Source organism: Lepidochelys kempii, chromosome 2 (assembly GCF_965140285.1).
Source record: "Lepidochelys kempii isolate rLepKem1 chromosome 2, rLepKem1.hap1, whole genome shotgun sequence".
NCBI classification, from domain to species: domain Eukaryota; kingdom Metazoa; phylum Chordata; order Testudines; family Cheloniidae; genus Lepidochelys; species Lepidochelys kempii.
The window spans coordinates 112232495-112245475 of record NC_136381.1 but is presented as its reverse complement, the minus strand read 5'-3'; the positions used below and the strand labels follow the sequence as shown (position 1 = coordinate 112245475).

The 12981-nt window shown below is 39.8% G+C and overlaps 1 protein-coding gene across 12 annotated transcripts in view; it reads left to right on the top strand.

The window, feature by feature from the left end:
* Positions 1–12981, top strand: part of ATXN1 (ataxin 1) — a 280037-nt gene that overhangs the window by 84945 nt on the left and 182111 nt on the right. For 10 of the 12 annotated variants that reach the window (XR_012157326.1, XM_073331971.2, XM_073331964.2 and 7 more), the window contains one exon: positions 12303–12374. The exons of the other annotated variants lie outside the window; for them this stretch is intronic. The gene's annotated coding sequence lies outside the window, so the exon portion shown is untranslated. The remainder of the gene's footprint in view (positions 1–12302; positions 12375–12981) is intronic. 12 annotated transcript variants of the gene reach the window in all.

Sequence of the window (12981 nt, the reverse complement as noted above, 5' to 3'; positions counted from 1 at the left end):
ATCTCAGTCATTAATGCAAAGTAGCAAAGTACTGCTGTAAGTTTAATACAGTGTTAAAGGTGAGAATGTGAGTGAACAGAAATCAGGAAATTCATTATAAAGTTTTACCTTGCAACCTGAGGCCCAAGGCACAGATACTATGTGTTATAATATACAATAAGCATTTTGTTAAACAGCTTTGCAAAATCATCCAGGAAACTGTTAACAAAAACCTACCAGCCAGTTCTTATTCTCTCTCTCTGACACTCACACTCACTCACTCGCTGCCCACTTTCACATCCCCTGCACTGTGAATCCCCAGCACCACCTTATAAAGAGTTAAAAATAAGAGCGACACTCTCCCCCCAGTTCTTCATCCACTTTGTAGATTACCTTTAACGATGGTGCCGCACTTAAAACAGTGGTGTTCCCTGGGTATGGAGAGGGCAGAATGTATCTGTTACTTAGGCTGCGTCTACACGGGGATAAAAAACCCATGGCTGGCCTGGGTCAGCTAACTCTGGCTCGTGAGGGTCAGGCTCCAGGGCTGAAAAGTTGCTGTGTGGATGTTTCGGCTTGGGCTGGAGCTCAAGCTCTGGGACCCTGTGAGAGTGTGGAGGGTCCCAGAGTTCAAGCCCAAGCCCAAATGTCTACACAGCCATTTTTGGCCCCGGAGCCCCGAAAGCCCGAGTCAGCTGACCCAGGCCAGCCAACTGTGGGGCGTTAATCCCTGTGTAGATGTACCCAGGGAGAACTGGGTAAAAGAACAAGTTAAATTGTGAAATAAAAGACTGGAAAATGCACATGAGCAGAACCCAAATGACCACCAGTAGTCCCTTTTTTCTGATATGACTGAAGAATTTGTAATGTTTCATACTTGTTAGCATCAAATGCTTTGTTTGGTGTTATTGTTTTAGCCACAGCTGGAATAAGTACTTATTGCATTGGGCCTGCAACTATGAAGGTGATAGTGGTGACTGGAAATTTTTTGTACATAATCCGCTTGGTTATGTTATCTCCTAAATGCATATGATGTCATGCCATTTCAAATGGTATCTAATGACCTTACCGCGCTGTACTCTCGCTGTACCTTGTAATATGAATTGTCATTTTATGCGCTGTTAAATTTACAGGAATGGATTGACAATGAAACTAACATAAATATTGTGGTTGCCTGGGATGCTTTTGTATTGTTTGTGTGTGTTATATGATGGAATACTTTCGCTTTTACATTGATGAACTACGGGAGCAGTGTTATAAATGAAAGCTCTGTGTTTATCCACAGAGAGACTGTGGTAATGTAGTAATAATGCTTACTTGACATGGCCTTCACTGAAAATGTAGACTCCGACATCTAGTCTAAGTAAAAAGATAACAATAAACAGGACACAGGATTTAATGCATGCAAGTCTCTTAGAGCATACCAAGTTGTGTGGGGCTGCCACTGCATAGTTATACAGTCAGGGAAGCAATAAGGAACCATCATCAATCAGATCTCTCATTCTTCTTTATTTCCTATGTGGAAGTATTCACCTCCCCGTAGCTTTTTTTTTAACTCTCCCCATGTCCCCTAAGGCTTCAGTGTTAAACTGCCTCAGACCATTGTCCGCAGCTGCTTCCATTTCTGCTGACTGGCTGAGGCTGTAGGGAGAACCATTCAAGTTACATTATGGAGCACAATATTGCTTGCTGCCCAGAGTCTTTCCCTCTAGATTTGTCCCTCCCATTGGGACTGTTACTCATGCTTTTTTAGATGGAGGATTAAAATAAATGTTTCCTTTTTGAAAAAAAAACAAAAAACCAGCCCATTGTATGTCTCTAAAACGATAGCACTTGTCCCAGCACCCCTTTTAATTTTACATTTATCCCCTGCGCTGTCTGCAGATGATATGTGTCTTTTGAACTTGGAAGAGAGTCAATGCCAAAGGAAACCTTCCGCCCCCAACAAAGCAATTTTTAAATAATTGCAGTCACTACACAGTGTGGAGCAAATACAACAATGAAGTTCATGGGTGACTGTGCATAAATTTCCGGAAAACATTATGAACATATTTGCATTTTAAAAATTACTGTCTGCTTTTTCTTTGATTTTTTTTTAACATGTCGAAATTCATTTACAAGTTCTAAACGAATTCTCCTGGTATTGGAGATGTTTATAACCTCTAATTTGCCTACCATGCCCCTTGCAAAGAACAGCAAGAGCTGTAGCTGCTGGCAAGAAGCCAGGGCTCTGTCAGAGCCTCTGTGCGGGAAGAAAGGCGGAGCTGCACTTCATTGTACTATTGCATCTGATGGAAGTGAGACACTGTATAAGCTGTTTTACAAATAAACCTACAGTACAGCCATCCCTTCATATAATGCTCTGGAAAGTTGCATATTTAAAAGCAAGAAACTTTGATTGAAGTGGGAAGGGTTGTCTTTGTACTGTTAAATGAAAGGTGAGGAAACATTTAAATCGATTCACAAGTTGAAGTGAAGAGACACATTGCTAGACCAACTTGCTCCAGTAAGTTGCTTTGCAGATTTCTTTTATCATCATGTTGAGATCACTGCTGTTTGCCTGCGTTAGAGAATTATTTCTAATTGAGATTTACTTTTGTGTTGTTTTTGCATTTTGGAAAGGGCTGTCCATTTTGAAAATGATGACAGGTATGTATTAAATTTGCTTAGTTTTTCCTCCAAACTCAGAGAAGTGTCTCATATATTAAACCAGGTTTCTGACCTCATTTCTCAATGGAATTTTAAATGGGGGAAATTAAGAGTACTAATTAGTGCCTCATTAAGTACTTATAGTTGAGTATGATAATTTTCTTGAAAGGATAATTTAGTAGATGAATAAAAATATTCTCTATTAAAAATGAATACAAAGTCATTTTAAACCAGACATATTTCATTTATAAAAAATAATAGAATTCAAGCCAAATATATTTAATAACTTAGAGACATTGTTAGGCCAAAAGAAAAGGAGGACTTGTGGCACTTTAGAGACTAACCAATTTATCTGAGCATAAGCTTTCGTGAGCTACAGCTCACTTCATCGGATGCATCGGAGACTAACCAATTTATTTGAGCATAAGCTTTCGTGAGCTACAGCTCACTTCATCGGATGCATCCAATGAGGTGAGCTGTAGCTCACGAAAGCTCATGCTCAAATAAATTGGTTAGTCTCTAAGGTGCCACAAGTACTCCTTTTCTTTTTGCGAATACAGACTAACACGGCTGCTACTCTGAAACCTATTGTTAGGCCATTAATTCTAAACACTGACCTACCTTGAAAATTGTCTTACTGCATATGGCCAAATTTTCAAAAGTGCCATCTAAATTTACAACTGTAATTTAGGCACCAAAATAGCCATTAACATGCCAGCCAACCAAATAGCATGCACAGTTGCAGTAATTGCATGCACAAATATGGGATTGTGCTGGGGCCCCAGTGCATTGACAGAACTCTATCTACTCAGTTTCACTAGTTCCCCATGTTGTTTGGGTCTTCCAAGAGTGGCATGGGAAACATATTTTTTTAGTAGGAAATTGTGAATATAAACTCAAAAAAATTTTAAGGGGGAATTACAGGCAGGTATATTATCTGGTACAATTTTAACTCATTTTTAAAATTTGCCTAGAATGCTAGCTCATAGTGCCCTTTAATACAATGCTTTATTTGCAAGAAACTCTATTTAAACTCGTGAATTATTGTGGTCAGAGAGAAGAAACATATTGCAGAATAGAAAGTTTAATATTCTGATAACAAAATAATTTTAGGTCATGGCTTTTTCTTTATTTCCTGCTCTAAAATTCCTCTAGCAGTACGAGTGAGCAGATCAGTCTGAGCCTCCTGTTCTTTTGTTGGGCTCCCAGCTGGAAATCCCTCCCTCGATTTTTCCATTGATAAAGAGTCACAAAGGGAATCTAGAATCGAGGAATGGGAGGAAATAGAACAATGTGTACTCTTGGACTTGAATCACAAAAGAGTTAACTAATGTAGATATAGTATTGAACCAGTTGCATTCCTTTCATGGTCAGACTCAATTAGCTGTGTCTTAACATTTGTAGTGGTCCTCAATGTCATGTAACAAATCGGCTGTCTATGGTCTTCTTACTGCAGATACTCTGAAAGAGTATTGCAAAGCATTTTTTTCCCTTTTCCATCGACTATTTTATATGACCTTCAGGAATTCCAAGTTGCAACAGGGGGCCAAATACTGTACATACAAAATACTCTTATTGTTAATTTATAAAATGTGGCTTTCACAAATAAAATTAAAATGTGACATTTATGGAGACCTATTAATGAATGCAGTAGTGTAGTACCAATTCTGCTTCCAGTGAAACTAAGGGCAGTTGACTTCAATGAGAGCAGATGCAGGCCCTATAAGATACCTGGCTAACATACAGTTTCATTTTATTCTCATAATGGTAGAAATAATAATAATAAGTTAAATATTGGAATTATTTAGAATAAAATATTTATAAAACTTATTGTGATGCAGTTATATATGATAGTATTTGCAATTAGCTTTGGGGGGGGGGAGGGTTGTGTATTTGTATTTGAGTTTACAATGCTTTAATTTAATATATTTTAGTCCCATCAGTGTATTTGTATTTGAGTTTACAATGCTTTAATATATTTTAGTTCCATCAGTTTTTTATTGCTGAACTGCTGAAGCAATTATTTGTTCTCTAGCTTCATTATTATTTTTATTACTATTAGTATGATTTATTATTTTATATTTATATTGTCCTAAAGGCCATTACCAGATTGGGACCCATTGTGTCAGGTGCTGTACAGACATATACTAGGTGACAGTCCTTGCCCCAAAGGACTATATACTAAGGACAGTCCTTGCTCCCTCCTGCAAGCATCTTGCACCTTCACTTAAACTTCAGTGGAAAAGGAGAGTGCTCAGTACTGTGCAGGATAGAGCCCTTTGTGAGCCTTTTGCTCTTTCAAGCTGTACCCTGAAGCTGCCATCTTTGCACATCCTCTGGTTTGAAGGAGTAACTGATGGTTCCCCCCCCCCTCAAATCTTGACAAAGTGCCATACAATGAAATTTGTCTTCTCTCTTGTCAACATCACGTCAAAATATATAAAGTAAATATCCTTAAATCAAACTCTAATCTAAATTAAATCTAAATTCTTACGCAGCATTTTTCTTGCTTTACCTATCTGTACATTTCTGTTATCAATGGAAATATTTTTTGGTGAGCCTGTGTGGGTAAAGTGAAATTGACATTCACCCACCTTGACTGATAAAATCTAATCCTTCCAACCCTATCTATTGATTAGATGAATGTGCTTTTTGTTGATTTTTCTAATGAAGTTGTTACTTCCTTTTCAAAAAAAAAAAAGGGGGGGGGACAAAAGGAAACTGAAAAAGCAAAATACTGTCAACTGAAGCATAAAAACAATCTTTAAATTGGAATGAAGTTAGTGTGTGCATTCTAAATACAAAACCAAGCAATTGCTTTCAGGTGGAACAGAGCAGAAACTAGGTGAAATAAAAGATACTGTAAATTGATTTTATTGCCCTAGCATTTTAATTCAGTAGGATTCTTGTTTTTGTTAACCCAGAAGGACTGCACTTGGTCAGCACCTAAATTTCTTGGGTTTCCCATTGCCACTCTGCCTGAAACTTTACTCCTGTGGGGATGAATTGTCTCTCAGTATGTTTGCTGCTTCATCATAATGAAAGTACATATGAAAGGTACAATGTGTCCTCACCCAAGATAGGCTCCCAGTATGAGTACGTTATAGTAATACAGCCAAATTTTCTTGATAGTAGCTTTGGACGATATACAGTGACCGCATGCAAATGCGAGATATAGCAGATGAAAATGACAAACTAACTCTGACAGGATCAAATAGGGTAATGGTTGGTGAACCACAGAAATAAAGTTGTACTGCATTAGCCTTAAGAGACTTGGAGTCTTAAAAAGAAAGCCATCCCTAATAGTGTGCATCTTGAGTGTTTAGGAAAGGACAAAGTACCCAGGCATTGAAGGGGACTGAGGGGTATGCCGCAACAGTACATTGAAATAGTCTTGTTGATGTCTTCACTCTCCACAGCAAAAATGATCTCTTCTGAAGGAGTTTTTCTGTTTAATACGAAAGTGTTAAAAAAACCCCAAACCCAGCCATCACTAGACATTTATCAGAAATCACGGCAATTTATTTTAAAGTATTACGGCTTTGGGGAACTGCGAAGCTAACACGATGAAAGCAAAGCAAGCAGCAGCTAAAATTATAGCCGCAGTTACCAAAAGAAATTCATTTACTGACATTTGAATGCAGCATTAACCCTCCATTAAAATGGCAGCAATATTTTAAAGAGGTTTTAATGCAAATGGCGAAGATGTTCTTTCTCTTTTAGTCTCCAGGATGTGTGTGTGTGTTGCTTCCATGTTCTTTCACTACAAGTAGCAGAAGTACTATTCACATGCTTCTAATAGAAAAAACAGTGCAGTCCAGTAGATGGGCATAGGACTGACAGTCAGGAGACCTGGCTTTATTCCTAGCTCTGTCACAGACTCACTGCATGGCCTTGGGCAAGTCATTCCCCTCATACCTCTCAACCTGCCATGCCCCCAAATTATTCATGTAGGGAACATAAAAAGACGTAGGATTCCTTCCTATAGTTCAAACAACCCTTTCTGGAGAATTATGGTATGGCCCCTGCATCTGACCACAGGTTAGGCCTGGAAAACCTGGGTGAGCAATCTGCTTATTTCTCTGTGTACAAGGAGCAACACTGGGAGAGACTGTGCATACCTCTGGGCCAGTCTCTCCAGTGCTCCTCCTGGGGTGGGGGGTGCAGTTCCATGCTGCTTCCTACACAAGATAGTGGTGTGAAAGCCTTCACTTTTTAATTTGTGTGAACTTCAGACACAAACCCCTGTGCTCAGGGTAAGACTCCACCTCTGGTGTACAAGCTTTTCTTAGCAGGACAATCTTTCCATGACATTTGGGCTGGAAGAGACCTCATACTGTAGGTCAAGTCCAAACCCCTGCACCTGGTGCAAGTTATCCTTTGCACCAGTCACATGAGTGTGACAAAACAAGAGACAGTGTCTATTAATGAGATGTGCAATGTATAATCTAAGCAAAATTAAAAGTCTCAGATGTGTGTGTTACAGAGAGAAAATCTGAACTATCAAATTTGAATTTGTTTAAGAGTTGATAGTCATTTTATATGTCATTGTAATTTTCCCTGCATTTGCAATAAAGCCTCTCAGTATCATGAGGCATTAATCACCTCCATTCAGTGATATACAAACAAATATGACTTTTTTTGTAGATTTGTTAGAATTTTATTCATTCAAAAGGTTACACTCAACTAGCAAAACCCATTAATTACCACACGAATGAATGTGTTTATTCCTTGGATAGGGAACCCCATGAATGCATATGAATCTGTACCTGCCTTAGTCACACTAGCACAGAAGCAATGGGAACCTCGACTTTGTGCTGCCTTCATGAAATCTGACCGTTTCCCCATGCATTTTGCCCCCCTCGTTCACTAAAATTGGGGGCCCATAGTACAGGTTTTTAACGGCTGCTCGGCCAGCTCCGCTTGCTCTCATATTGTGCAACTGCTGGGCAGACAGATTTCTTGATACGGTTTTTTTCTGATGGAAAGCAGAACCTGTTTTTTGGTCTGAAAATTTTCTTAATTTCTCTCCCCTCTTTTTCCAACCAGCTTAGTTCTGTGCTCTGAAGATGGGGCTTACTGTTCAGGATTTTCACTATTAAGTATGGAGATTCTGGTACTGGTTTCTCCTCTAGTATCTGTGAACATCATAGATCAGCCCTTCAGTTGGTGTAAACTAGTATACCTTCGTTAAATGGAGCTATGCTGATATATACCAGACGAGGATCTGGCAGCATAGCCTATGTTTTTGAAAGGAATTACTAGAACCATTTGGGAGGTCTCTGTATGCCTCTTTCTTCAGTTCTCTTTCACCTATTCTTTACTACGGGTTCTCCCTACTCATTTATTCTCTTTTTCCAGCAGAGCAGAGCTTCTGCTCCAAATCCTGCTGCGCAGTGCCTACCCCCAAAAACCCTTTCAATCTCACTCCTATTTTCCTATTATTGTAAAAGAAAGACTGCTGCTCCCCATTCTTCATGTTTACAGGTGACACAAGGAGAAGGGGGGGCACCACACACAAATGTATGGTTCACACGTCCTGGTTTCGAGCTCTGGCCCTGAAGCTTGAGTTAGCACTTTAACAGTGTGATGAACAGAAACAGCAATACCATAGCACCATTAGTAGCAAAGTGTTGGATCTTCGTGGTGCAATGTGTGGGATACAGTTTGTGTGGGTTTTGCTAAAGTTTGCAATATTTTTTATGACCTCTATAGAACTGGATAGTTGCTTTACAGGTCCAGCTGTGTCAACTCCTGTGTGATGTGTCCACATTTTTCAGTGGATATCGCTGCATCTGATTTTAATAGTCCCACACATTTACACTTTAAAATTTTTGTTTCCTCATTTCCAGTGAGGAAGTAATATAGTAGCAAGGTGGTTTTGTGTTACCAGGTCATACCTTGTTTTTCCATCAGCTTTTGAGAACAAGACAGAAGGAAAGGGTCAAAACTACTCAATTGTTGAACTTTTTACATTCTGGCCTTATTTTTTGTTTTTCGTTTACATATGAAAAGAAAAAATAGAGTTCCCAGAAAATGAAAAGAGAAATTGGTTAGTGACTGGTTCTGATGATACAGAAATAGCATTGTGGAGGATTAAAATAAAGGTGCCTCTTGGTGGATATATTTGGCATGACAGTGTCACTCTCCAGATTCTAAAGGACGAGAATACTTCAGAGACCAAACCACAAATCTTTTGCCACTTGCTGATGTTCTAAGATGCAGACATGCTGGTTTATCAGAATATATTCCTCCAGGAAGGCTCTGTGGGGGAGAATATTTAACCATGCATTGTACTTTGCTGCAGCTGTGGATTTTTCTTTTTTTAAAACTATCTCAGCTGCCGTTCCTGCATCGTCTAGTTAATTCTGTTCCTATTCAGATAGAGCTAATGACAGAATGTTGGGATAATTATATCTTCCATTCCCTTACTGTATCTTCTTTCATTCTAAAGGACCCATAAGTATTTTACAAACTTCGGTCCTGATCCTGCAGTGAGCTCCATGTGGAGGGACACCGGCACAGAGCCCATCTGACTTCACATATGCTGGGATTGGCCGGCATGGAGCAGCTTGCAGGATTGAGGCCTAAACTCAGTGCAGATGGAATTTTAGGAGAGGTTCGCTATCAAATTAACAAGTGTCTAGTGAGCAAATGCTAACTGAGATTTTTTTCAAAGGCTCATAATTTGGCCAAGTTTAGGTGAGATTGCACAGGAGGAGCAAACGGTACATTCGCGATACAAAGGCCACCCCCCTACCAAATTTCCAGAGGTGCTGGAGTTTCTCAATGAAAGAGTAATAAGAATTGTTTTTAATGTGGACAGAACAGTGTGTGTTTCCTTAGCCATTTTCTCAGAAATGGCTGAACCTTTATTGCTGAAAAGTTCAGCCTGAGGCAGGCACCTGGCATGGAAAATTTCAGCACAAATAGCTACTTTTTGGCAAAATTATAAGCAACTGGAAACAGGATCTTTATATTAGGAACTGTTGGTCAACCGTAACTTTAGGTGGTGCTACGAGCTACACAGATTAAAAAATGTACTGTAGTACCCACTTATCAGCGCTGTTGGCCATCTGCGCACATTATCCTTGCGTAGGTAGCAGCTATCTACCCCAGGGATAGAGAATTTTCTCACCCTTCAGCAACTGCATACTTAGGAGAAGTATGGTCTTCTTTACTAAGTATGAGGAGGAACAGAATGGCTGCCCTTACATCAGAGGAAAAACAGAACTTTAAGTTCTTCTATCTGGGGATTATGGTGACATTTGAAGGTGGCTGTGATAAAGATATTGATAGGAGATTAGGAAAAGCAAACACTGCTTTTGGAAGGATGAACAACAACTAGTCAAACAGAGGTCTTTACAGCATTGCTAAAGATCAGATTGTACCGTGTGATTGTACTGAACATGCTACTGTGTGGAGCAGAGACTTCGGCAATGACAGTAGATAACAAAAAGAGATTGAGTACTTGTGGCACTTTAGAGACTAACAAATTTATTTGACTGGTTTCAGAGTAGCAGCCGTGTTAGTCTGTATTCCCAAAAAGAAAAGGAGTACTTGTGGCACCTTAGAGACTAACACATTTATTTGAGCATAGGCTTTTGTGAGCTACAGCTCACTTCATTGAGGAAGGATCTTGGTAAACCTTTCCTAACTTAACCAGAGCTAGCTGGACAGTTCTGAGCTCTGATAGGTTCCAAAAAGGAAAGATCTCCCTGAAGAGGACCATTTGCCTTAGACCAGAGGAGGCTCTGTAGGAGCTCCCATACCCAATAGACTTGAGTCCATCATCCCACGTAGCCTTTTGGGGGTCTTGCAGGGCATTCCCTTTATTTTGTTATTTATGACTGTTCACTGTACAAAGAACATCTTGACCTACTTGAGTATCATCACTTAATATCCAAGATTCTGATCTGTAGGTCTTCCATGAGAAGGTTTTCCATGTCTTCTATTTCAACAGCCTTAGATGAAGTTGAGCCCATAGAACTAAATCCTGGCAGAAAACCATCCCTCTCAACAGATTCAGTAGAGACTGAAATGGTGGGTAGTTCTGAGATGACAATACAATAACCAGAGACTTTAGCCTCAGGAAACCATGCTCCAGTAGAAATATGGAGCTCCTTTCTGTGTCTATCAGGAACCCTAAGTGAAATGTTTCTGGAAGAGTACTGCAGTATTCTCCTCCTGATCAACCCAACACAAACAAACATTCATAGAATCATAGGTTTCAGAGTAGCAGCTGTGTTAGTCTGTATCCGCAAAAAGGACAGGAGTACTTGTGGCACCTTAGAGACTAACAAATTTATCTGAGCATAAGCTTTCTGGCTAAGGTCTCTGATTATTGTGTTGTCATCTCAGGACTACCCACCATTTCAGTCTCTACTGAATCAGTTGAGAGGGATGGCTTTCTGCCAGGATTTAGTTCCATGGGCTCCACTTCATCTAAGGCTGTTGAAATAGAATCTTCTCATGGAAGACCTACAGATCAGAATCTTGAATATCAAGTGATGATACTCAAGTAGGTCAAGATGTTCTTTGTACAGTGAACAGTCATAAATAACAAAATAAAGGGAATGCCCCTGCAAGACCCCCAAAAGACCACATGGGATGATGGACTCAAGTCTACTGGGTAGGGGAGCTCCTACAGAGCCTCCTCTGGTCTAAGGCAAATGGTCCTCTTCAGGGAGATCTTTCCTTTTTGGAATCTATCAGAGCTGTCCAGCTAGCTCTGGTCAAGTTAGGAAAGGTTTACCAAGATCCTTCCTCTAACATTGTCATTGCTTACATAAATCATCAAGTGGGATCAAGTTGCAAATCTCTTCTCAAGGAAACCCCCCTCCTTTTCAAGCACACAGAATGCCATCTTCAGTTCACACCCTGATAAAACAATGTGTACTAATACATTTGTATAAGCAGGAGGCAAACTCATTACAGACAGAGGGCTTCAAGCTGATCCATGTCTCAAACAGTAGTAGAAACTCTAAGAAATCTGCAAATACACCTGTTTCCTGCAACAGAAAACCAAAACGTTAAAGGCCTCTGCATCAGATACAGGGGCATGGAGGAAGAGGCCCAAGATGGTGCCTTCATGATGAAGTGGTTCTTTCATTCAACCTACACGTTTCTTTGTACCTCTAATTTGGAGGGTTATAAAGAAAGTCAAACAGGATAGAGCCAAATCAACTTGATAGTAACGCAATCGCCAGGCAGTTGTGGTTAGCATGCATGTCAGCTGACAGTAGTCCTCCAGTTGATCTTTCCCTGCAACAAGCCATATTGTCACAGAGCAACACCATGTCATGATCACAACCTAGCATTGGTATCAGCCTGGCTTGTGAACAGCTCCTTCGGCAAATCTAGGCTAATACACAGAGTTTTGGCTACTCTTCTACAGAGAAATCCAGACCCCATTGAAATGAATGGCAAAACTCCTATTGACTTCAATGGAGTCAGGATTTCACTCCTGGTCTTTGGAAAGGAGGACACCTCAGCTATCTACTACAGAATCTGGACCATGGTTCATTTTCTGCTACAGGGATAGGGAGTTTGGTGCTAATGCCATAGATGCAAATACTGGCCATTCAAATTCTATTTTTGATTAATTTATTGTTTAAATTTTAAATTATTCAAAAGTTTAGTTTGATTCATTTTGTATGTCCTTGTACTTTCAGATTACGTTTTTAGAAGATCTCAATTGGAGCTGTGGAGAAAAGAAAGGAAGGAAGGGAGGCAGTGACTGAATGGTAGGAAAACTCTTCATCTCTGGCGGATGTCTCCTACCTGATTTGGAACTGGAGTGGGGTGGAGGGAAAAAAATTCTCTTTTATGGTGAACTCTGATATAATGCACCTTCATCTAATAGTGAGTCTACTCAACTTCATCTAATTGTGAAAAGGAATTAAGTCCTGAATTAATGCATTTCCATGGGTTTTTATTACAAGTAGACTGAAATTGTATTCCACACTACAGATTTTACTATCATGGGGAAATCAAGTTGCAGTGCCTTCACCACCATTACATTATCACTATAAACAGACGCTTTAGAATAAGACCTTTTGAGAAATTTGGGTTTTTTTTGTTTTGTTTTTAAAGTGCATGTTAGGCAGATTAGACAGCTAAATCCCTGATTCAGCATTTGTTACTGATAGTGAATTTCTGCTAAGTGCAGAATCACTTTATTTTCTAGGTGAGGGTTGCTTTGTGCACCCTGCAGAAAGGAGAGCTTAATTCCAGATGTAATAGGGGAAGCCAAGGGGAGGACCAGCCATTAATAATTGTTCTGAGCAAGGAGATTGCATGATGGCTGGGGCACCAGATTCCCCCTGTTATTGAGGACATTTTCCCCTTTTT